The sequence below is a fragment of the Chiloscyllium punctatum genome, chromosome 8 (assembly GCF_047496795.1).
Source record: "Chiloscyllium punctatum isolate Juve2018m chromosome 8, sChiPun1.3, whole genome shotgun sequence".
In the NCBI taxonomy this organism is placed as follows: domain Eukaryota; kingdom Metazoa; phylum Chordata; class Chondrichthyes; order Orectolobiformes; family Hemiscylliidae; genus Chiloscyllium; species Chiloscyllium punctatum.
The window spans coordinates 4,182,001-4,207,833 of NC_092746.1; the positions used below are offsets into that span (position 1 = coordinate 4,182,001).

Sequence of the window (25,833 nt, forward strand, 5' to 3'; positions counted from 1 at the left end):
CTTCCTTGCTGTCCTCATCCTGTCAGGAATGAGTTGAGCTTGTGACAGAGGAAGTGTCGAAGGGATTAGAAATCCAATATATTTGTGCATGTATAGGGATGCTGGCATGACCATAAACATTGTGGAAATACATTCTATGCTCTGCCTGTGACCACAGTCTAGGCCCCTCCATGTGGAGAACAATCAGAATTTAGCTCTTAAAGGCAGGCAGTCACTCTTAAGGGAGGTTACACTGAATAACTTCTTTAAGATGGAAAAAGTGGATCAAAGAAGAGGTTTCAAGGTGACAATGTGGAATTAGTGATACACAAGGGAAAGAACAGAGCCCTGCCTTTAAAGAGAGTGGGAAGTGGCCAAGGAGGTCAATTCATGGACTAAGGAGCTGAGAACTGGGCAAACAATACCACAGGAAGACTGCTCTTTCTCAAGATTACAGTAATCATCATTGCATCATTGGCATCCTGCCAGAGCCCTTGCAGTTGCTTCTCAGCTAACCAACCAGTCTACACTGCCTCTGCCCACACTCAGATAGTGCAATCTGAATCTGAGCCTTCTAAGCACTGAACTGCCAGATGGCACCCTGCAAGGTCTATTGCACTCCACTGAAAGTCAGCAAATTGCCATCAGCCACGCTGCAGTCATTGAAGTAGCACTGCATTGAAGTCAAAGAACAGTCAACAAAATGTCAGCAGAAGGGAAATGCTGACGTATGATTAGTTGATTTGAGTATACAATGTGGCATGATTTAATTTGTATATTTGGTTTGTAATCTTTACTTTGAGTTGGCTTTTATTTTTGCATTGCTGTTAAGTGGTCACTGTGATACTCAGTAAGAAGGGACTTTTGGTGAGTGAGAAATTTGGGCTGCAGTTACTGGCATTGCACTAAAGTAGATTCTCCAGATAGCCTGGGCAGTGTTTCCTTTCTCGTCTCTTCCTCCTCTTCCTCTTCTACCTCCTGTATCTCCTGATAATGGTGTATCCTTACAGCTATAGGATTTTTGCAGCTGTAAGAGATCATTCCGTTCAAACAGCCTGGTGGATTTTATCATGGGCATTTTAATGTGCCTATTTTGTTCCTATAACTTCCTTTCATCCAAATACCCTTTTTTCTTAATTTTGACATAGTCTCTTTGAGAACTATTTATTGTGGAAGTGCATTCCAATCTTACGACCCTCTGCATCAAAAGGTTATCTCTCCTCTCCTGCTCAGTATCAGTGAACAAAGACTTAATGAGCTTATTTTCATGACTGTGAAAACATTGATCAAATCATGGGTTTGTACACTTTTAGAACTCATGCACTCATGTCGTCATCATGTCATCCTGATGAAGAGCTCATGAAACGTCGACTCTCCTGATCCTCGGATGCTGCCTGACCGGCTGTCTTTTTCCAGCACCACGCTTTTCGACTCATGTCATCAATAATAACTTGGCCAAAAATTCCTGTACAAACTAATAGTTTACACATTGGTCATACCACCTGAACCCTTTCCAGTTCAACTCAAAACCATCCCTAAAACTCCATGGTGTATCAATTCATAAAGAACCTGTGTAAAATGAAGCAATGAAGGATATTTTATTATTTCCTCACCTTGTTTTGCAGTCAAATGATGGGAAACTGGACCATTTACTTGAGCTTCTCTGACAAAGAAGGTCATCAGTTCTTCCAGTCTCAGCGGACATTGGTATGCATTCACAAGAATGTGGTTAAAGTGGCCAATAAAAGATTGACAAGCACTGTCAGGCACTAGCTGCACTTCAGCTGCTTATTTTGCTGAAGGCAGATAATTCATGCCTTACCTGATGACTTTGCGTACTCTTAAATACGACGAATGAAATAATCAAGGAATGTTAAATGAACATCCCCTAGATCCTGTAGTGCTGACTGTCCTGTTCACAGTATTGCACCACCTGAGCCAGCTTGTAACAAACATGAGAGCTAGATTGACAGTTGCCTTGTCAGAAGGCCTAAAGGTAAGTTTAAGTAATAAAGAAATTAGATAGAATGACAGTCCTGATAGAGAAATGCTATCCTCAGGTAAAACCACTTCATAAAATTACTTACAGCTCCATGATCTAGTTACTATAAACCTTCACAAACCTCGGTTGCTACGAAGCCGCAGGACATTTATGTGATTCATTTGTATCATATAAGGAATTTTGTCACTGTCATAATTTCTTTTGCAAATTGTCTTTCTTCACTCCAGTTTGAAGCTCAAAAGCGTCTTCACTGATTTAATTTCTCCAGTTACTTTTACACTAAAGATAAGAATCTTAAAAGGCATATCCCATTGCCAAAATATCTTTTTCTGGCATCTGTGTTACCTTCCAAATTTGTAAAATAAGACTTCAAAAGGAAAACAAAAATCAAACCTGAAAGAAATACAGAAAAAATTAGAAATTCACAGCCAGCCAGTCAGTATCTGAAGATTAATATTTCAGGCTGACCTGTCATTTGTTACCAGCTGTCAGCGGTTACCAAATGATACAGTTTCTACCTGTAAGGCACAGTCTGACAGCTGGTGACAAAATGCCACTTTCTTCGAAAATACAAGTTAAAATCAGTAGCCCATATTTGGCAGGTATAAGTGGAAAATCTGCTTTATCTGACAGAACAATCTGTTCAGGGATGATGACTGGTAAGATATTTATATAATAATTTATCTACAACTGGATAAACAATTAAGTTTCATAATTATCTTATAACTCTACAGTGCCTGCTGACAATCCTTTCTGAGGCCCATTGGCTTTAAGTCAATCTCTTCTGGTTATTCTCTATCCTTATCCTGATTTATTTCATCATTTGGCCCATTTCATTCTCTTCTACCTATCAGTATAATTTCCCACTCTTGTCTATCATTGCTACTTCTTTTTAATGGCACGTTTGGGTGAAGATTAGATCCTGTACAGTTATTTCTTCTGTAACTCAATCGTTGCGTTCTTGTGTGACCCCATGCTACATAAAAATTGTGCAATAAAAATAACACTTAAAGTAATGGTGACATAATCGTGTTATAGTCACCACACGTTGGACAAGTTTGCATTTCAGAAACAGTATTCCCCGTCCATAAATCGTGTTACAGCCAATTCATGTTAACGAAAGACATGTAATAGCAGAACTGGCTGTACGAACAAACAAGCGCCATTCGATTGCACATGTCTGTCACCAGGTCACAGTACCAACCAATATTACATCACCAAGGGTCTAATACTTTATGTGACTTAAGGCAACATAAAATCTTTATAAAAATGGGCATAAAAAGTGATCAGTATAATTTCTGAATTAATGACAAGAATCTGGTATTTACAAAATCAATGGCAGAGCAAAACACATGAAATAAGAACAGGAGTAATTCAGGTGGCCACTGCACTATATTCACTATATAATCCATCCTTATTCCTTGATTCCCTGAGTGCCCAAAAATCAGTTGATCTCAGTTTTGAAAAGATTCATTAATTGAGCATCAACAACCCTCTGGAATAAAGGATTCCAAACATTCTTTGAATGAAGCGATTTCTCTTCTTCACAGTCCTAAATGATTTCTTATTTGTGATTGTTGTCATCTGGTTGGCCAGGGAAACAATCTCTCAGCATGTACCCTTCCAGCCCCTCTAAGAATTTTAGAGGTTTTGATGAGAGCATTCGTTTAAACTTCAGAGAACTTAGGCACGTCAACTTCAACCTCTCATCCCAGAAATCAGTCTCATAAACCTTTGTTGCACCCACTCTAAGGAAACAAAAACTATTCATATCGCTCCAGAGTAATCTCACCTAAACCCTGTATCATTACAGCAAGATTGACCTCACTCTTATTAAAGCAGTAAGTGCTGGAAAATCTCACTTGGTCTGGCAACATCTGTGAAGAAAGAATTAATGCTTTGAGTCTATAATGACTCCTGTTCAGAATTTACTCTTCTACTCCAAAGCCTTTGTAATAAAGGTTAGCCTATCATTTGTCTGTCTGTGTGCATGCTGGACCTACATGTTAACTTACTACAATTTGTACAGCAGGATCCTATATCACTGTGAATACTAACACTTATTCCTCCCTCAGATTTTTAAAAAAATCAATTCTTCCCACCAAAGTTGATAATTTTACATTTTCCCAAATTATATTTCATCTGTCTCTTATCTCACCCACTCACTTAACTTGTCTCTATTCTTTAGTAGGACTAGTACTCATTCCATGGGTACTTTGCCACCTTGTCAGAAAGTTTGAAAATCTTACACACTGTTCCCTTATCTAAGTCACTAACATAGATTGTAAATAATAGAGGGCTGATTACTGATCAACTGCTATCCACAGGTACACGCTGACATCAAGAAAATGGCCCAAACCTGGTCCAAACTTGTATGTCCATTAGCTAAACTTCAAATCGTACTATTACCAAACTGAGCCTGAATGTTGTGCAAAAACATTTTACAGTACTTTATTGAATAATTCACAATGTACTATTTCTCATCTACTTGTTCCCCTTTTCCAAACCATCAAAATACACTAAATAGTTCTCTCGAACACAATTTCTCTTTTTTAAGCATGTTAGCTCTAACTAACCATATAATTTTCCAAGTAGAACAGTTATTACATCTTTAATAATGGATTCTAGACTTTCTTGATGTCACAGCTAACTGTGTAATTGTCTCCCATTTTCTTCATGAATCCTTTCTAGAATGGGGGTGTTACATTTGCTACATTAAAATTTAATGGGAACATTCACAAATGCATGAAATTTTGATGTGGAGCTTTTGGAGCAGTGCTCCGAAAGGTAAACCTGTTGGACTCTAATGTGATGTCATGGAACTTCTGACTATGAAATTCTGGAAGATCCTCTATCTGTGTAACCACTTCTAAAACCATAAGACCATAAGAAATAGGAGTGGAAGTAAAGCCATTCGGCCCATCGAGTCCAATTCACCATTCAATCATGACAGATGAGCATTTCAATGCCACTTACCCGCACTCTCCCCGTATCCCTTTGCGAGATTAAGAATTTATCAATCTCTGCTTTGAAGCCATTTAACATCCCAGTCTCCATTGCGCTCCGTGGCAGTGAATTCCACAGGCCCACCACTCTCTGGCTGACGAAATGTCTCCTCATTTCCATTCTAATGTGACCTCCTCTAATTCTAAGGCTGTGCCCACGGGTCCTAATATCTCCACCGAGCAGAAACAATTTCCCAGCATCCACCCTTTCTAAGCCATGCATTATCTTGTAAGTTTCTATTAGATCTCCCCTCAACCTTCTGAACTCTAATGAATACAATGCCAGGATGCTCAGCCATTCATCGTATGTTAGGCCTATCATTCCAGGGATCATCCGTGTGAATCTCCACTGGATACGCTCCAGTGCCAGTATGTCCTTCCTGAGGTGTGGGGCCTATGAGCATAAATCTTCAAATCCAGAGCATTTGTTGACAAATCTCTTGGCATATATTCTTGGGTATAGTGGGAAAATGCACACTCTGTAGAAATATCCACAGGGCTGGTCGAAAATACATTCCAAGGGTGGCAGTAGTGAAGGAAACGCAATATAATTCCGAGTCAGGAAGATGTGTAGCTTGGAGGGGAACTTGCATGTGGTGGTATTTCAAAGCAGGGAGAGGCTTCAGGTTTGGAAAGTACTGTCAAAAGATACTGGGTGAGTTGCTGCAGTACACCTTGTAGATGGCATGTATTGATGACACTATGCATTGATAGTGAAAAGTAGGAATCTTGAAGGTTGTACCAATCAGACAGGCTGATGTGTCAAGTTTCCTAATTGTTGTTGAAACTGCTAAAAAATTTTTAACGGCTAAAATTTAAAGTTTTTTTTAAGCGCCTAGCGGACCCGGAAGCTGGTGTCGCGCGAGCTTACCTGGGAAGGTTTTTTTTTCTTATAAAAGCGCGCAGGCGAGGAACCCGAGGCACTACAGGGGTAGAGCCTCCCACCCACCCTCCTCTAACCTCATAAGACCCGTTGTGATAAGCAGGTAAGTGCTGCATTTTGCTTGTTTGTTTCTTTAGATCTAGTTTTTAAAGTTTACCTTTTAGAGTGATGGCAGTGAAGGCAGTGCAATGTTCCTCTTACAACATGTATGAGGTGAGGGAAGCCATTAGCGTCCCTCCTGATTACACTTGCAAGAAGTGCACCCATCTCCAGCTCCTCCAAGACCGTGTTAGGGAACTGGAGCTGGAGTTGGATGAACTGCGGATCATTCGGGAGGTAGAGGTGGTCATAGATCAGAGCTTTAGGGAAGTAGTTACTCTGAAAGTTATAGAGAGATGGGTGACAGTGAGGGGGAGTGGGAGGAAGCAGCCAGTGCAGGGACCCCCTGCGGTCATTCCCCTCAAGAACAAGTATACCGTTTTGGATACTTGTTGGGGGGATGACTTACCAGGGGTAAGCAACGAGGTTCAGGCCTCTGGCACGGAGCCTGTCCCCGTTGCTCAGAAGGGAAGGGTGGAGAAAGGTAGAGTGATAGTTATTGGGGACTCAATAGTGAGGGGCACAGATAGGCGGTTTTGCGGGGGCGACAGAGACTCACGATTGGTATGTTGCCTCCCAGGTGCAAGGGTACATGATGTCTCTGATCGTGTTTTCCGGGTCCTTAAGGGGGAGGGGGAGCAGCCCCAGATCGTGGTCCACGTTGGCACCAACGACATAGGTAGGAAGAGGGGTGAGGATGTTAGACAGGCTTTCAGGGAGCTAGGTTGGAAGCTCAGAGCTAGAACGAACAGAGTTGTTGTCTCTGGTTTGTTACCAGTGCCACGTGATAGAGAGTCAAGGAATAGGGAGAGAGAAGAGTTAAATGCGTGGCTACAGGGGTGGTGCAGGAGGGAGGGATTCTGGTATTTGGATAACTGGGGTTCTTTCTGGGGAAGGTGGGACCTCTGTAAACAGGATGGTCTACACCTGAACCTGAGGGGCACCAGTATCCTTGGGGGGAGGTTTGCTAGTGCTCTTTGGGAGGGTTTAAACTAACTCTGCAGGGGCATGGGAAACTGGAGTGTAGCTTTAGGGTACAGGACCTTGAGTGTAGGGAGGTTAGGAACATGGCACGATCTCAGAGGAGGGTGCCTGTAAACAGGAAGGTGGCTTGAAGTGTGTATACTTCAATGCCAGAAGTATAAGAAATAAGGTAGGTGAACTTGCAGCATGGGTTGGTACCTGGGACTTCGATGTTGTGGCCATTACAGAGACGTGGGTAGAACAGGGACAGGAATGGTTGTTGCAGGTTCCAGGGTTTAAATGTTTTAGTAGGGTCAGAGATGGGGGTAAAAGAGGGGGAGGTGTGGCATTGCTTGTCAAGGATAGTATTACAGCAATAGAAAGGGTGATGGAGGAAGACTTGCCATCTGAGGTAGTTTGGGCGGAGGTTAGAAATAGGAAAGGTGAGGTCACCCTGTGAGGAGTTTTCTACAGGCCTCCTAATAGTCCGAGAGAAGTAGAGGAAAGTATTGTGAGGATGATTCAGGAGAAGAGTGAAAGTAGCAGGGTGGTTGTTATGGGGGACTTTAACTTCCCAGATATTGACTGGGAAAGCTATAGCTCGAGTTCGTTAGATGGGTCGGTGTTTGTCCAATGTGTGCAGGAGGGTTTCCTGACACAATATGTCGACAGGCCAACAAGAGGTGAGGCCATACTGGATTTGGTTCTAGGTAATGAACCAGGCCAGGTGTTAGACTTGGAGGTAGGTGAGCACTTCGGGGGCAGTGACCACAACTCAGTGACTTTTACTCTAGTGATGGAGAGGGATAAGTGTGCACTGCAGGGCAACAGTTATAGCTGGGGGCAGGGAAATTATGATGCGGTGAGGCATGACTTAGGATGTGTGGATTGGAAAAAATAGGCTTCAAGGGAAGAACACAAATGATATATGGAGATTGTTCAAGGAATTGGAATCCTTGGTGTCCTTGGAAACAAATGGGTGTCCTTGATAAGTATGTACCAGTCAGGCAGGGAGTAAAGGGTCTTGTGAGGGAGCCGTGGTTTAACAAGGAATTGGAATCCCTTGTGAAAGGGAAGAGGGTGGCCTATGTAAAGATGAGGCGTGAAGGTTCAGTTGGGGCGATTGAGAGTTATAAGGTAGCCAGGAAGGATCTAAAGAGAGAGCTAAGAGCAGCGAGAAGGGGACAGGAAAAGTCCTTAGTTGGTAGGATTAGGGAAAACCCAAAGGCTTTCTATAGGTATGTCAGGAATAAAAGGATGACTAGGGTAGGTATCGGTCCAGTCAAGGATAGTAGTGGGAAGTTGTGTGTGGAGGCGGAGGAGATTGGTGAGACACTAAATCAATACTTTTCGTCAGTATTCACTCAGGAACAGGACATTGTTGCCGATGTGAATACTGAGTCACAATTAATTAGAATGGACGGCTTTGAGGTACGTAGGGAAGAGGTGTTGGAAATTCTGGAAAGGATGAAAATAGATAAGTCCCCTGGGCCTGATGGCATTTATCCTAGGATCCTCTGGGAAGCTAGGGAGGAGATAGCGGAGCCATTGGCCTTGATTTTTATGTCGTCGTTGTCTACGGGAATAGTGCCAGAAGACTGGAGGATAGTGAATGTGGTCCCCTTGTTCAAGAAGGGGAGCAGGGACAGCCCTAGTAACTATAGGCCAGTGAGTCTCACTTCTGTTGTGGGCAAGGTCTTAGAGAGAATTGTAAGGGATAGGATTTATGAACATCTGGATAGGAATAATGTGATCAAGGATAGTCAGCATGGTTTTGTGAAGGGCAGATCGTGCCTCACAAACCTTACTGAATTCTTTGAGAAGGTGACCAAGGAAGTGGACGAGGGTAAAGCAGTAGATGTGGTGTATATGGACTTTAGCAAGGCGTTCGATAAGGTACCCCATGGCAGGCTAATGCAAAAACTACGGAGGTATGGCATTGAGGGTGTATTAGAGGTTTGGATTAGGAATTGGCTGGCTGGAAGGAGACAGAGGGTAGTAGTTGATGGTATAGGTTCATCTTGGAGCGCAGTTACTAGCGGTGTTCCACAAGGATCTGTTTTGGGATCATTGCTGTTTGTCATTTTTATAAATGACCTGGAGGAGGGGCTTGAAGGCTGGGTGAGCAAGTTTGCGGGTGACATGAAAGTCGGTGGAGTTGTGGACAGCAAAGAAGGATGTGGCAGGTTACAGCGTGATATAGATAAGTTGCAGAGCTGGGCAGTAAGGTGGCAAATGGAATTCAATGTAGCTAAGTGTGAAGTCATTCACTTTGGTAGGAGTAACAAGAAGATGGATTACTGGGCTAATGGTAGACTACTTGGTAGTGTGGATGAGCAGAGGGATCTTGGTGTCCATGTACACAGATCTTTGAAAGTTGCTACCCAGGTAAATAGTGCTGTGAAGAAGGCATATGGTGTACTGGGCTTTATTGGTAGAGGAATTGAGTTCCAGAGTCTTGAGGTCATGTTGCAGTTGTATAAGACTCTGGTGCGGCCGCATCTGGAGTATTGTGTGCAGTTTTGGTCGCCATATTATAGGAAGGATGTGGAGGCATTGGAACGAGTGCAGTGGAGGTTTACCAGGATGTTGCCTGGCATGGTAGGAAGATCGTATGAGGAAAGGCTGAGGCACCTGGGGCTTTTCTCATTGGAGAAAAGAAGGTTTAGGGGAGATTTGATAGAGGTGTACAAGATGATTAGGGGTTTAGATAGGGTTGACAGTGAGAACCTTTTTCCACTAATGAAGTCAGCTGTTACTTGGGGACACAGCTTTAAATTAAGGGGTGGTAGGTATAGGACAGATGTTAGGGGTAGATTTTTTACTCAGCGGGTTGTGAGTTCATGGAATGCCCTGCCAGTATCAGTGGTGGACTCTCCCTCTTTATGGTCATTTAAGCGGGCATTGGGTAAGCATATGGAGGTTATTAGGCTAGTGTAGGTTAGGTAGGCTTCGGTCGGCGCAACATCGAGGGCCGAAGGGCCTGTACTGTGCTGTATTTTTCTATGTTCTATGTTCTATGCACTCATTCAGGCAAGTGAAGGTACTCCATCACACTACTTTGTAGATGATGAATAGATTTTGAGGCTCTAGCATGGCACTTACCACAGAATTCCTAGCCTCTAAACTGGTCTTAATGACACGGTATGTTTATGGTGGATCTCGTTCAGATTCCGGTTAATGCTATTCCTAGGATGTTTATATTGGAGAATTCAGAGAAGTTAATGCCAATAAGTGTCAAGCGGAAGTGTTTAGATTCTTTGAGATGATAGTTGCTTGAGTGGCACCGATGCCACTTGCTACTTATCATCTCAGGACTCAATAGTGTCTAGATTTGGACCTGGACTGTTTCAGTATCTGAGGAGTCGTGAATGGTGCTAAACATTGAACAATCATCAGCAAATGTCCCTCTTCTGACCTGATAATTGAGTGAAAGTCTTTGATGAGGGAATGAAGATGGTTGGGCCTTGGATACTACCCAAGGAACTCCCGCAGAAGTGTTCTGGAAATGAGATAATGAACAACCATACCCATCTCCTTTTTGTGCCTTGTATGACTCCAGCCAGTGGAGAGATGTCCATCAATTCGAGTTGACTCCAGTTTTGCTAGGGCTCCTTAATGCCACTCTCTGTCAAATTCTTTCATGATTTTGACAAGGGAAGTGATGATTAACTTGTTAACAGTGTCATGATGATGACCAAACTCTGCTCATTATTAATATTCAACGTCCTATTTAACATTTGCACTAAACAAGTGAGATGTCGAGAATTCTCTTTGATGGAAGCCAGAGCGGGAACCTGGAGAAGTCAACTCCCCATTTGCTTCAAAGAACCTCAATGTTGGGTGCCAGGTACTAACATCTTTGGACACACTCCATGGGCACCACCGTCTCAAATCCACAGACATTGACATCTGATATGTGCCCATGGTAGTAGGGACTGGAATTGGATGTGAGGGGCGGGATAAATGATGGGGTAAGTATAGTAAGATAGGGTGAGAAAACACATTAGACTGCACAGGTAAAATGTCCCCCAGAAACTCATAACCAAATAAAATTAGGTTTCAGCCTCAGATAAGGACAGCAGATCTCTTTCCCAACAGGATATTAGTGTAGTTGATGGTTTTTAGCTCAGTTGCCACTGTCAGATGAGATTTTATTCCAGATTTACTAATTGAAATTAAATTTCCCCATCTACCATGGTGGGAATTGAATCCATGCCCCAGATCATTAGCCCAGCCTCCAGATTACCATCACCTCCCCATTTCAATCAAGGTAAATGAGTTATTATCACGTTGTGGCATTCATACTTGTTTATGGGGCTACCAAACCTTGCCCCCATAATTTTCTATTATTTAACTGATTTGTACTCCAAGAGAATTGATACTGACAATGCTTCAGACTAATGCGATACAAATTTGGAAACTTCATAGATTAGTAACCATTGGGTCTACTATCCTCTGCATAATTTTCGTGCATAATTTATTGATTCACATTATGTAACTCAATTGTTCACCCATTCAAAATGGAAAATAATGTGCAGGGAAGATTAAATTTTTATGCAACAACAACAACAAGACTATGTATTTGTATACCATAATTAACATATAATAAAACATCCCATGAGCTTGACCGGAATAACATCAACGAAAGTTTGGCACCAACCCACATAAAGGAGAGTCGCATGAGATTTTAAGGAGTAACTTGAAGGAGATTTTGGGAAGGAATTCCTGAGCTTATGGCCTTGGTAACTGAGAGCACTGTTTCGATACAATTACAATCAATGATGCTCACGAAACCTGAAGGAGAGAAGAGCCATCACCTCTAGTACTGGAGGAAATTACAAGGATAGGGAGGGATGGGGTCCTGAAGGAATTTGAAAACAAAGATGAGAGTGTTAAGATCACGGCATTGCTTCACTGGGAGTCAAAGTGGCTCATGGAAATTCAGCATGATAACTGTGAGTAATGCGGTCATGTTTTGGGTGATTTTATGGGCAAGTCAAAGTAATAGAGCATACAGCATGGAAACAGGCCCTTCCCTTCAGTCCAACCCATCCACACCAACCAGGTTTCCTAAACTGTACTAGCCCCATTTTCCTGCAATTGGCACAATTCCTCTAAACCTTCCTTATCCATGTACCATGTAAAATGTCTTTTAAATGGTGTAATTGTACTGGCATATACTACTTCCTCAGACAGGTCAGTCCACATACAAACTACTCTGTGTGAAAAAGTTGCCCCTTGGGTCTCTTTTAAGTAATTCCCCTCTCACCTTAAACATACACCATCTAGTTTAGGATTCCCCTTCGCTGGGGAAAAAAAACCTTGTTGATTCACCTTATCTATGCCCTCATGATTTATAAGAGATAAAACTACTGCACATATTGGAATCTGAAGTAGACAGGCAGGAGGCTGGAAGAACACAGCAAACCAGGCGGCATCAGGAGGTGCGGAAGACAATGTTTTGGGTGTAACCTTTCTTCAGGCTCCCGAAGAAGGGTTACACCCAAATGGTCGACTTCTGCACCTCCTGATGCTGACTCGCTTGTGGTGCTCTTCCAGCCTCCGGCCTGTCTACTGATGATTTTATAAATCTGGTTCAAACAGATCAGTGCTGGGTCCACTGCTTTTCGTCATTTATTTCAATGATTTGGATGTGAACATAGGAGGTAGAGTTAGTAAGTTTGCAGATGACACCAAAATTGGAGGTGTAGTGGGCAGTGAAGAAAGTTACCTCAGAGTATAATGGGATCTTGATCAGATGGGCCAATGGGCTGAGGAGTGGCAGATAGAATTTAATTTAGATAAACGTGAGGTGCTGCATTTTGGAAAGGCCAATCACCGCAGGACTTATACACTTAATGATAAGGACCCAGGGAATGTTGCTGAACAAACAGACCTTGGAGTGCAGGTTCACAGTTACTTGAAAGTGGAGTCACAGGTAGATAGGATAGTGAAGAAGGCATTTGGTATGGCTTTCCTTTATTGGTCAGAGCATTGAGTATAAGAGTTTGGAAGTCATGTTGCAGCTGTACAGGACATTGGTTAGGCCACTTTTGGAATACTGTGTGCAATTCTGGTGTCCCTCCCATCGGAAGGACGTTGTGAAACTTGAAAGGGTTCAAAAAAGATTTACAAGGACGTTGCCTGGGTTGGAGGATTTGAGCTATAGGGAGAGGCTGAATAGGCTGAGGCTGTTTTCCCTAAAGCATCAGAGGCTGAGAGTTGATCTTATAGAGGTTTATAAAATCATGAGGGGCATGGATAGGGTAAGTAGACAAGGTCTTTTGCCTGGGTGGGGAAGTCTAGAACTAGAGGGCATAGATTTAGGGGAGATGTGAAAAATTTAGAAGGGACCTAAGGGGCAACTTTTTCATGGAGAAGGTGGTACGTGTATGGAATGAGCAGCCTGAGGAAGTGGTGGAGGCTGGTACAATTGCAACATTTAAAACACATCTGGATGGTATATGAATGGAAAGATTTTATAGGCATATGGGCCAAATGCTGGCAAATGGGGCTAGATTAGGTTGGGATATCTAGTTGGCTTGGACAAGTTTGATCAAAGGGTCTGTTTCTGTGCTGTGTATCTCTATGACTCTATTGGAGATGGCCCAAGAACGTTTTTTGAATAGTAAGTGTACAGATGAGCATTCCTGAAACAGTTGCAGAACCAGGTGTGTTTATGCAGATGGAAATAGGCAGTCCTTGTGATGGAGCAGATACCTGGTCAGAAGCTAATGTCGGGGTCAAGGATGTATTATCAGGTTGATTCTCAGCCAGTTGGCAAGGAAAGGAATGGAATCAGTGGCTGGAGAATGGATGTTTTATTGGGCACCAAAATCAATAGCTTCAGTCTTCCAAACAATGTTTGGAAGAAATTTCTATTCATCCAGGAAATCAGGCAAATGCTCTGACAATATAGAGACAGTGGAGGGTTCAAGAGAGGTGATGGTAAGTTAGAACTGATGGTCATTAGCTATATGACATATTGCTTTTTGGATGATGTCAAGGCAATGATGTGAAATCAGAAAATGACACATTGGCGGGGAGCTTGATTCAGAGGATTCAGACATTGAGTTGCAGTAAACACCCAACCAGTGTTTGAGTTAATAAAATAAAGTGTTTAATTTGAGACTTCTAAACTGTTCACTTTTATTAAAATGTACAAAAATAAAAAAAATCATCATTAAGAAGGCATTTGAGATACTTGCGTTTATTACTCAAGGCACTGATTACAAGAGCAGGAAGGATATAATGGAGCAGAATAAGATGTTGGTTATGCCATAGCTGAAGTGCTATAAAAGAATGGGACTGCATTGGAAAGAGTGCAGAGGAGATTCACCAAGATATTGCTGGGCCTGGAATGGTTCAACAATGAAGAGAGATCTGATATGCTGTGGCATATTTTCCTCAGAATGGACTAGGCTGAAGGGGGATCTGATTAAGGCGTATAAAATTATGAGGGGCATAGTTACAATAGATAGGAAGAAACATTTCCCCTTAGTAGAGGGTTTAAGAACCAGAGGGCACAGATTTAAGATAAGGGGCATGAGGTTTAGAGGGGAATTAAGGAAGATTTACTTCAGCCAGAGGATGTTGCATGTTTGGAACTCACTGGCCAAAAGAGTGGTAGAGGCAATAACAACCACAACATTTCAGTCTTCAGATTAGCACTTGAAATACCATTGCATACAAAGCTACAAGTGAATTGCTGGAAAATGGGACTATGGTAGACATGTTATTGATGACTGGGAAAGAAAAGATGGGCTGAATGATCTCTTTCTATGCTGTTAAAATTTTATGATTCCATGACTCTAAACAATAAATCAATAAAAAAAAGCCAAAAAAGAGATATGTAACTAGATATATAATGAAATTAGGTGGTAAGTGACAAAGGATTATTCAAGTATTCCTCAAAAGGTATCATAATAGACTGTGATCAGGAAGATATAGTCACATTTCCAATATTGTACACCCTCTGAACCACACAGCAGGACCACCGAGACACTAGAAAAATCATCAGATTTACAAACCTGCCAAGAGGGAAAATAGTGAAGAATAAAACTATAGCAAGACAAACTAACATTTCCTCCTCAGGGGTAGATAAAACGGCTGGGGAGATGAAGTGGATTAACTTAGGGACTGAAAGAAATGTGAATATAGGGATGTGGAATCTAGTTGTGTGAATATGATCGGGATGGTTGTTTGATTGCTGATAGGGTTAAATGTTGACTTGATTGGTTTCTTGGTGCTGTGACTTTATGTATTAAGCAGGTGTGTTCTGTAGGGAGATGAAACTAAAAAGAAACTAAACTGCCTGAAGAACAGAAGGAATTGATTGAGAGGGGAAGCCCATTCAAGATGAGACAAGGAATCACCTGCAAGAAAATTGAAAAGGAAATGAAAGGAAAGAGTGACATTTGTAGATCTTAAAGAAGATCTAATGCTTTTATCATCTCTGGTAAAATTATGGGACAAGTGTAAACAGCAAAAAAGATGATTGTAGTACTTTCTATTTACTCTTCCTTTGGCACTTTGATTTGTTCTGAATGTGAGATATCGTGCATGTTAAAATAATAAAGTAAATTTATAAGTTAACAATTGCTGTCACCCGTGTTCTAAAATTTCTTTTGAGTTGGATAGAATTAATGCACCTGAATTCACTAACATCATGTTAATTTATTTTTTCTGTGAGCTTAGCTAAATAAAGGTTCATTAGAAATTTGTACATTTATTTGTTTTATATGATTTTACACAGATCTAATTCCCCACAACTGATGCTGACAGAAAAATACAGAAGGAGCCAGCAGTATTGGGTAATCAGGAAAGATTCTAGACTACTGAACCAGTCACTTACTGGATTAGTGGTGCTGGAAGAGCACAGCAGTTCAGGCAGCATCCAACGAGCAGCGAAATCCAGTCAACCTATGAAGATTGAGGAGAGGATTGAAAAAGAGGCTCCAATCTTCCTACCCAACGGCTATGATATATTCCCAGCCTGTGTGGAAAATGGACAGTAACAATGAAGATCAAAACTGCTCCAAAGACAGTCCAAGTCTCTTCTATACTTCAGTACATGTGATAATAAAACCTAAATCTAAATCTATATGTTGGGGTAGGGAAGCGGGTAGGAGGAAATTGGAGCTAGGAGTGTGGAAAGGTTCAATCAGCAAAACAATGTGGTAGTGATAAAGGGATTCCAGAGTGAGGGGGATAGAAACAAAGAAGATAGAAGGAGGAGGAGTCATTTGGCCTTTCGAGCCTGCTCCACCATTCAACACGATCATGACTGAGCGTCCAACTCAATAGCCTAAACCTGCTTTCTCCCCATAACCTTTGATCCCATTCACCCCAAGTGCTACATCTAGCTGCCTCATGAATACATTCAATGTTTTGGCATCAACTACTTCCTGTAGTAATGAACTCTACAGGCTCACCACTCTTTGGGTGAAGAAATATCTCCTCATCTCTGTCCTAAATGGTCCACCACGAATCCTCAAACTGTGATCCCTGGTTCTGGACACACCCACCATTGGGAAGATCCTCCCTGTATTTACCCTATCTAGTTCTGTAGAATGATATAAGTCTCTATGAAAGCCCCCCCTCATTCATCTGAACTCACGTGAAAACAATCCAACCCTAGTCAATCTCTCCTCATATGCCAGTCCTGCCATTTCCTGCATGCTTACCTACAGCGACTGGTGCACAAGGACACCCAGATTCTGCTGCACACTCCCCTCTCCCAATTTACAGCCATTCAGGTAGCAATCTGCTTTCTTGTTTTCGCTTTCAAAGTGAATAAGCTCATACATATCTGAATTATACTGCATCTGCAACTGATTTGTCGATTCACCCAATCTGTCCAGATCATGAATCCATCATAATCATAAAAGGAAGCCCCTTAAGCTGCCTTATCTACCTGGTTACAAGGTAAGGGATACTTTGAGGTTTCTAGAGGGGAATTTGGGCAAGAAGGGAGATAATCTTGCAAGCAAGAATCCACCTTCTGCTTGCCTGTTGTTTTGATTCTCTGTCTAACATCTACACAAACCTTTCTGTCCACAGACTGCACATGTTCTTATAAGGCTCATTGTCAACATGAGGAACAGCACCTTCACTTGCTGTTGGTCACTTTACAGCTTTCCAGACTTATCACTGGGTTTAACAATTTCAGATTGTCATCTTTGTTTAATTTTCTTTTGCCTTTGGACAGCCGTTATTGATATTTCTGTTTTTAGCATTTATACCTCTTCTAGTGGCATCTTTTTGCTTCTTTACTTGTCAATGAATCTCTCCTGCCTTTCATCTTATCACTGACCTCCCTTTTCAGTATTTAACCCTCATTTAACTTTTGCTGCTTCAGGTTTTGCTGAAAAGCTGTTAGATCCCTAACTTTTTCCAGTTCTCATTTATCAATCTAACCTATTAACATTGTTTTGCTCCATGGATGCTGCAAGATACTGAAGATCTTGAGTTTTGTTTTGTATTTTCAGCACCTTCTGTATTTTGATTCTGCTTGCTAGCATTCTGCTGACTGAATACCTCTTGGAAGTAAGTAAGTTCATCCTGCCGAAATCTTTGCTGTCATTGGTGCAACCCCCTATCTAGAAGACACTCCCAAAGTTGATGTTTCACTGATCCTACAGCTGAAACTTACTGACAGTGAATAAATTTGATGCCTCTGTGTTAGTCGGCTACTAACTATATGCCCTCATAACCAACCACATTACTATCCTCGCTGAACATCCACAGTCTTTACTCACTTCCCTGTTCCGTAAATTTGCTAAAAATTTTACTGCCCCAGTAAAAGATTCTCTCTTAATTATCTATGCTAACATCTCTTTTCTCTAAGTCAAAAGCTATGCTACAATGTGAAAACAAGTACAAATAACAGAACAAACCATGAGCCCTGCCATTTCTTTTGATTCTGTGACCCTTAATCCATAGACAATTTCTGCTGGATACCTTCGCAATATGATTTGGGTCCTAGAGAGTAGAACAGTGCAGTGCAGAAGGATGCCATTTAGGTGATCAAGTCTGTACCTGCTTGAAATAACTGTATAGAGACTGGTATCCCATCAACAAGTCACCCTTTATTTGCATGTGTACAGTACACTGTAAACAGGCAGCTCAGAGTCATTCCCCGAATCTCCTTTTTTTTTGTTTGTTTCTTTTTTCTTTTTTTTATTCCTTTTTTTTTCTCCAACACTACCGCCTAACTGCGATTGTGCTTATTTTTTTATCCCCTCTTTATTTTTTTTGGTTTTACTTTTTCTCTCTTTTTTTTCCAAAAAGGCTTATATCTCATCACCAAGTCAACCCTTATTTACTTGTGGAGAGTCCTTGGCATTGATCCAGCTCCCTCAGAGTGAATGGGATATCTAACACTACTGTTCTTTATTTATTTTTTCTTATTACCCCCACACTACGACCTAACAGCGGTAGTGCTTTTTTTTATCTCCTGTTTATTTTTTTTTCTGATACTCCTATTTATTTTTTTCTTCTTTTTAATTTACCCCCACACTACTGCCTAACTGTTTATGTCTCCTGTTTATTTTGTTTTAACAGTAACATACTGACTGTAGCACCAGCCAGCACAGAGTCAGTCCCCTAAATTGAGGAGACTCTGAATCTCCTGTTTGTTTTATTTTATTAAACAATTACAAAAGAGGTTACAGAAAAACAGTTAATATTTACAGCTGTATACAACAGCAATTTTACAAGGGAGAGGAGCAGCAAAGCTAGGACCTAAATCCTTATCTCTTTATATTATTTTATTAACCAAATTACAAAACACAGTTTACAAAAAACAGTTAACATTTACAGCTGTTTACAACAGCAATTTTACAAGGGAGAGGAGCAGCAAAGCTAGGCACCAAACCCTACCATTCAAACAGTTTATAGGGAGAGGAGGACAAACCCCAAATCCCAGTTCCACATATAAAGGTCAGCGACAATGACATTTGTACATAAAAGCCAACCCAGTTACATAAACAGTGTACAATACAGACCCAGCAAGTCCCCGTCCCTCCCACCTTCCGGCCACTCTAAGACAGCCCGCCCTATGTACCTTCCGGCTCTCGGTCCACCCCATGCCCCTTCCAGTTCTCGGTCTGCCCTGACACACCTTTCGACCACCTCTAGGGCAGCCCTCCCCGGTACCCGCCCGGGGTGACAGCGGTCAGGACGGTCTACCCACCTTCCGGCTTCACTAACCACCCTCAGCACCTTTCGACCACCTCTGGGGCAGCCCGCCCCGGTACCTGCCCGGGGTGACAGCGCTGAGGACGGCTACCCGCCTTCTGGCTCTCGGTCTGCCCCTACGTACCATTGGGCTCTCACCCACCCCGATGCGCCGTCCGGCCAGTGGGCTATCCTGGCACACCTTCCAGCCACCTCTAGGACAGCCCGTCCCCTTCCCTGGGACGACAGCGTGCAGGGTAGCCCACAAGCCTTCCGGATCTCAGTCTGCCCCTACGCGCCTTCTGGCTCTCGGCTGGTCTGACACACCTTTCGACCACCTCTAGGACAGCCCGTCCCGACTACCCCTTCTCGGGACGACAGCGCTCAGAACGGCCTACCCACCATCTGGCTCTCAGGGTGACTGGCATCAGAGTGGCCTACCCACCCTCAGGCCTTCGGGACAGCCTACCAACCTTCAGGTTCACAGGATGGCCTACCCACCCTCCGGATCTCAGGGTGACAGCTTTCAGGACAACCCATGAGCCTCCCAGCTCACAGTAAGACCTGCCAGACCCAGAGACACGCAAGACAGTGCAGCTGATAGACCCAAACAACACAAAACAATTAATTACATAAAAACAGAGTCCTTTCTGGTCCACAGTCCAAATATAGAGTCTTCAAATATAAAGTCCATTCCCAGGAATGGAGTCCACTCCATTTCACAAGGTGCATTGTCCAAAATGGAGTCCACTCCAAACTGCAGAGTCCACCGCTAGAAAAAAAGGATCCACAACCAAGGGCAGAGTCGACTCCCGAAGGCAGCAAATACACACCCCACAGCACAGGTGTTCAGTCTCTGTGGAGTCCTGGCCCAGCCTTGGAAAACCAGGCCCACTCACAGGAACATAGTACATTGTACAGGTGCGGTTAACTCACAGGGGTTTGGTCCATTCCTGAAGGCAAGGTCTTCAACCAAACTCCAGGATACAGCAATTGCTCACCTCCCAGCACGCACACACAGGTGTTCAATCTTCAGAGGCCCAGTCCCAGGGCTAGGCCTCCCCACAGGAACAGCTTCTCTAGTGAAATGTATTTCTTCCACAAGGGCTCAGTCCAACCACCAAAAACAGTGAAGACACTTACACAAAAAACAAAGAAAACTAGAGTCCAAGGGCTAAGCCCTACCACAAAATGAACATTTTTTTTCTTTTTTTTGAGAAAATAACAGAGAAAAGAGTAACACACAGGCTGTAACCAGCCAGGGAAACAACAATCCCCTAATGAGAACTGAGTTTCACCTGAAACACATTGTGAGCATCAGGAGTTTAGAAATCAGTCCTCACTAAAAGGAATGCCAGTTAACAAACTGACTAAATAATTCAGCCAGTTCAGGAATCAGGTTTTCCCCCACACCAACAGTAACATACTGACTGTAGCACCAGCCAGCACAGAGTCAGTCCCCTAAATTGAGGAGACTCTGAATCTCCTGTTTGTTTTATTTTATTAAACAATTACAAAAGAGGTTACAGAAAAACAGTTAATATTTACAGCTGTATACAACAGCAATTTTACAAGGGAGAGGAGCAGCAAAGCTAGGACCTAAATCCTTATCTCTTTATATTGGGCAGCCAGGCCTCCTTGATTGGCCCAGGTCAACAACCCCATCAATGATCTCATAGCCAATAAGATCCACCTGGTTCCAATCACAACACTGTTCTTTCCAAGAGAAACCCAGTCAGTCCTACTATCTCACTACCCAAAATGAGTCCTCTCTTTTCCAGCTCCAAGTTTTTATCCAATTAATCTTTTCAACACTAATTTGAATCTATATCCGCTACTAGTGAATTCCATGGGAGTGCATTCCATGTCTTAACCATTCTTGTGTAAACGTTTTTACATATATTGCCTCTGATTCTTCTTCTAATCAAATTATGAAGCTAAATTTGGGCTAACTGAATATCTATCCTTCTGCCATTGGAAAATGTTACTACAGTCGGTTCTGCTATAATGCATGCTTTTTAAATACAAATTGGCTTTAACCTGATTGAAAAATTTACACCATTATTTGTAGAACGCAAACTTTTCTTACCTGCATTGGTTATAACACGATTCTGGCCCCATTTGTTTAAATGGCACAATTTTCTTATAACGTGAGATTGCACAAGTATGGAACTATCGTGTTATATCAGAACTGACCATACGACATAATACGAGAATGAGGAGCAAGAATAATCCATTCAGCCCCTCAAGATGGCGACAGCCAATATGATCATGGCTGATCTGACTGTCACCTTAAATCTGCATTCCTGCCTACTTCTGATAACTTTTCACCTCATTGCTGGACAAGAATCTCTTTACCTCAGCCTTAAAAATATTCAAGGACTCTGCTTCCACTGCCTTTTCAGGAAGAGTTCCAAGGCTCATGACTCTCTGCGAAAAAACATTTTGCCTCACCTTTGTTTTAAACAGGGACTGCTAGTTCTAGATGTTGTAGTTAGAGGAAACATCCTCTCCATGCCCATCCTGCCAAAGTAGCTCAAGATCTTAACTGTTTCAATTAAGTAACCTTTTACTCTTCTAAACTCCAGTGGTCACCACATTACCCTGTCCAACCCCTCCTTATAAGACATCATCCCTTGTCGCCATTCCAGGTTTTAATTGACCTGTAAATCTTCTCTCAACTGCTTCCAACATATTTACATCCTTCCATAAACAAGGTGACCAATTCTGTGCCCAGTACTCCAGATATGGTCTCATGAGAACCCTGTATAACTGAAACATAACCTCTCTATTTCTGTGTTCAATTTTCCTTATGATGTTACTTAACAAGAACAACCTCAATTTCACCGTTATTCCCTCAATCTGAAAATAATTATTATTCCTAATTCTGTCTTTTTTATGAGATACCTTGCCAAATGCCTTTTGGAAATCCAAATATATTACATCCACCAGTTGCTTTTTATCTAAATTAAAATATAACTGATGCATATCGAACTACCTTTCAGCTCCTTTCAGATTACAAATATTCAGCGAAATGTGTTTTTTAAGGACTTCAATAATGCATGCACAAAGTCCCATGAAGAAGTCATGCATATGCAGCAACTCCATATGTGTAAGGTATTGGGCACAGAATAAAGTTCGAAGGTTTCTCTGAACTGAAGCAGCTATTCACATAAAGGATGACTTAACCAAGCTCTGCTGAACATCTGTCAGCCAGGCTGGCTCATCCCAGGATTCCAGACGTGCACTTCCAACTGACCTATTATCAAACAGCTTCGAGAAAAGCTGTAGAGAGATCTACGGCCCCAACCCTCACCCTCCTGGCTGAAGAGGAAAGTGCAATTCTGGAACAAAATCCTGTTTAAAAAAAATCTTAAAACAGCTGCCAGTAGAAGCAAGTAATTGAAAAGCTTTATAAGGTTAAGTTTCAAAAAGACTGTGTTTTTCAAATTATCATTCTTGCATTTGGAGTCAGCTATTAATCCATTATTATTGTCTCATGATTGTTAACCCTTTAAGATCTGACATAGAATTCCAGCAGTCAAATCACCATGTAATTATGGTTTAGTTCATACTTAACGTAAGTTCTCTAACATTGTCTTATCGCACTCATCAACTGATTTGTGTATGACATCAGTTTAATATTTTATAAATAGAGAGAAGGTATGCATTTTGAAAGCAAAATACTTCTTACGTGCCATTAAAATTGATACTTTTGAAAGAAATAAAGAGAGTAGGTTCCATTCTATCCCAGTTAACATATACATTTGGGCATTTCACACAGATTTAAAAGAAAATAATTGAAACAGTAAGTGCACAACATTTGAAGGTTGAAAAGGTGTGCTGACAGAGGCTGTGCTGTGAAGGAAATGTGAGAGAAATGCTGCAGATCAGAATTTTTGAGTCAGTGACTGCAGTTAATCAGAATGTAAATTGCATTTTATCCAGAAATAACACTAAGTAAAAAATGCATTCATTCCAGGATTATAGGTTGTTTGAAAACAACATGATTAAAAGGCGTGTAGCATGAATCTAGTCCTGGTGTTCTACCACCATACGTTTAATTCTTATGAAAGAGTGTGGACTGACAACATGTTGGGATCCCTCCAGCTCTGTCACATTGCAGGTTATTGATGTGATGGGGAAGCAGTTTTAATTCAGACTATTTCTCTTCCTTTAGAGGCCTGGACTATTGTTACAATGGCCAGAGGGAGTTCATGAACCCTGCTGTCTGAATGAGAAAGAACTGGTGCATTTACATAGGAACATCTTCAATGTAATTTCTACTCCTTGGTTAAACACTGGCATTTAAGTGTGGTTGGCTCCTACAACATCCCACTGTTCCAACATACTACACTTCTCAGCCTGGAATGTGCTCTCTACCTTGAGTTATTAAAGCAAAGAAATTCTTAAATTCAAATGCGATCAAAATAGCTAGATTATTTAGTAACTATTTTTACATTATTTATAATATGAATTATATAAACATGAGGATGAATTTTGCATTTTGTAACTTCTGGTTTGCAGGCACAATATGCACCTTCATTTTCTAGAATTACAACAAATGCAAAATGATGTATTAATAATTAAATAATATTATATTGAATTAGGTAAAGCCATACTCAGTCTAATAAAACTGAAGAGTGTATATTAATTGTTGCACAAATAACTGAAGGCACAATTTCTGAACATTTCTCCCACTAGCTAGGTACCTGCTTTCCACAATATTAACAGTAATTTAACCAGATTTAAACTTTTTATGCAATTTTGACTTTATATGAAATATTACTGTATTGAATTTGTCATAATTTAATGCTTACACTTCCATTAGCATATTCCTTCTTGATTTCTTGATTTCTACTCAAACTACTTTTTAGACTATGCTTTCCTAAAACAGTGGCACACTCGTTCTCCTAATTTGGAAGAGGACAGGCACAGTCAAAAGTGTGTATTATAATCCTATGGTGACATCACATGCAAATAATGTGACAGTGGCTTTGATTTATTTCATTGTAATGTCAATATGTTAAATGGACAGTCCCTATAAAGTTGGTTTGGAATGGAATTGCTGTGTTAATCTCACAGATAAAATGAAGCAATTATACAAAGCGAGTGTTTCTTCCTTTCACTTTTTCCAGCAGCAAGGGTTTTCTACCATTTGTTCACTATGAAATTTTCCTTGGTTAATGGTGATCTGCTCAAAGAATTTAAGTCTTCATTTTGTTAGTCCTTTCCTGACTATTTTCTTTTCAGTCTCAATTTATCTTCAAATGTAAAAACATTTGAACACAGTTCAGAGTATTTGTATTGGAAGTTCTACTAGATTCTAAGATTTGAAATTTGTAGTCAGATCTTATTACACATTGCTGTTAAAAACGTAATTTTTTAAGCACTGGAACAGAGGTGTTATGAAACCTAACAATAATCAATAAAGTTGCTGATGCACATATAGGTTTCTAATAATGTACGATAATACATTGTAAACACTTGAAATGGCTTCCAACTTTTAAATGTTTTCTTTTCCTTCAGTTCACAGAGACTTGCATTTTGGTTAAAAAAACACCATTAGCCTCAAACAATGCCCTTCCCCCGACGAAGCTAAGTGAACTATGTTTGACCTGAATGGACAAGGACCTGCTGTTAACCTGTCACTGTCGATGGAATGACCTCAAGATGTTGGCTGAGGGCAACGTGTGGTGATGCCTGACCATTTTACTGAAGTGATGATAACCATCATTTAGATTTTGTCACTGGTTGCATTTTTTCCACAAGAGTCTCCTCCAGGGAAGAAAACGCCTCTAGTTTTTTTTGGTAACTGGAGCTTATGGGCAGCTCATCTCCAAAAGGAGAAAATAGAACACATTACTTCCATGCTTGCAAAGTTATTAATAGAAGTCAACACGTACTTTTGTCTCTCAAATAGATATATATTTAGTTTGCCCTGTGATATTTTCTAAGTGTTGTTCTGGGTGAGGTCTGTAAGTATAATGGTGAACATTGGTAGGGTGACTTGTAACAGATAGATCCTGACGTGACAGCTATAACAGGACTACTTACTGTATTGCTTTAACTTATAATGCTAACTGTATGAAGATCATTATAACATTATAAATATTAAATTTTAATTGAATTTAATTAGAAAGGAACTAATGTATCCTGAACGTTCCTGATTTTAATTGCTCCACCATTGGTTTTTGTGTCTTAATCTATGAAATCTAAAGCTGTGGAATGTTTCTTCAACTGCTCTGCCTCTTTGACGCTCTCCACTTCTTTTGCATGTGCCTTCAATCCTACCTCTTTGACAAGTTTTCAGCTTTATATCATAAAACCACATTATGCAATTTAGTGTCAAATTTTGCTTGTTATGAAGTGTCTTGGCTTGTTTTCTTACATTAAAACTGCTGTATTAATACAAGTTGTTGCATTTGTGCTGCTCAGAGTCCATAATATTATGAAGAAGTTGTGAACTGTGTTCAGTTATTCAAAACCAGCGTAACTCGATTAACTGCAATCCCACTATTTGTCTTCTTAATTATACAATTAGAATTTTCTGTAGGAGAATTTTGCATTAAATATTGAAGATAAATCATTTTTTGCTATCTGTGTTTTATCTCCTTTCATCAGTGAATAAAGCATCTTAATAAAGTACAAATTATTGCAAGAAGCATTATTGCAAGATTGCTATTTGTTCTTATCAAATTATTTACTAAAATTAATGA

At 41.0% G+C, this 25,833-nt stretch overlaps 1 long non-coding RNA gene across 1 annotated transcript in view; it reads left to right on the plus strand.

The window, feature by feature from the left end:
- The window catches only part of LOC140480338 (uncharacterized), a 124,949-nt gene extending 99,324 nt beyond the window's left edge, over positions 1–25,625 (plus strand). The window contains exon 3 of the long non-coding RNA XR_011961263.1: positions 24,644–25,625. This is a non-coding gene — a long non-coding RNA (uncharacterized lncRNA). The remainder of the gene's footprint in view (positions 1–24,643) is intronic.
- Positions 25,626–25,833: the final 208 nt, after the last annotated feature.